The 853-nt window shown below is 35.1% G+C and overlaps 1 pseudogene; it reads right to left on the bottom strand.

Moving 5' to 3' along the window:
- Positions 1-514: 514 nt before the first annotated feature.
- LOC115940679 (U2 spliceosomal RNA) lies at positions 515-620 on the bottom strand (annotated as a pseudogene).
- Between the last annotated feature and the right edge of the window lie 233 nt (positions 621-853).

The following is an 853-nucleotide window of genomic DNA, read 5'->3' as shown; positions in this document are numbered from 1 at the left end:
AATAGTCTGTGGAGGACTTGAGCAGTGGAGACTGTTTCCCTGATTCTTGACAGTGCCCAAGGCAGACAGTTAAACCTAGGTAATGATGGCTGTGTGGGGAAGCAAGAAGAAAAAATCCTCAGCCTTGGGGCACCTGGGTGGCTCAGTCAGTTAAGCGTCGGACTCTGGATTTCAGCTCAGGTTATGATCTCAGGGTGCTCTCTTGTTCTCTCTCAAATAAATAAATAAATATTTTTTAAAAAGTCCACAACGTCACAAAAAATCCCCAAATTTCAAAGTTCAGGCTTGGCAAGGAAGTAGTGGAAAGTCACTTATGTATGTGAATTATCATTTATATATGTACTACGTAGGGAAAATAATAACACACTCTCATGGGCGTGTGTGTGTGTGTTTGTGAAATAATATGAAGTCTCTGGAAGGGAGAGCACAGTGACTGACAATTTCAACTATTCAATAAATTTTAACAATTTTAATTGGCATTTCTATCATGGATTATTTTTTCTGTTTTTTAATGAATGGATCATTATTAAAATGTAAAATAATTTAAAATCTTAAGATTACAGATGTCTGTACTCCTTACATTTCTACACTTGATCTTAGCCAAAAGGCCAAGAAGCGATGTACTCCTTACATTTCTATATATCTTATGTTTTTCACTAAATCTCCCCCTAATATTCTTTCTTGACTTGTCTTCCTCTCTCTGTGTTTTCCCTAGACTATAACCATCACTCTTAAGTGATAGTTCCCTAGACTATAACTATCACTCTTAGTGATAAATTTTGCAAAAAAAAATAGCATCTAGGTTAATATGTAGAAGAACTTTTTGAGATACAGTTAAAAAGTATTTTTTAAG

This window comes from Leptonychotes weddellii, chromosome 14 (genome assembly GCF_054177405.1).
Source record: "Leptonychotes weddellii isolate Sample4059 chromosome 14, ASM5417740v2, whole genome shotgun sequence".
In the NCBI taxonomy this organism is placed as follows: domain Eukaryota; kingdom Metazoa; phylum Chordata; class Mammalia; order Carnivora; family Phocidae; genus Leptonychotes; species Leptonychotes weddellii.
Note: the sequence above shows the minus strand (reverse complement) of the source record. Positions and strands in the feature narration are given on the sequence as shown.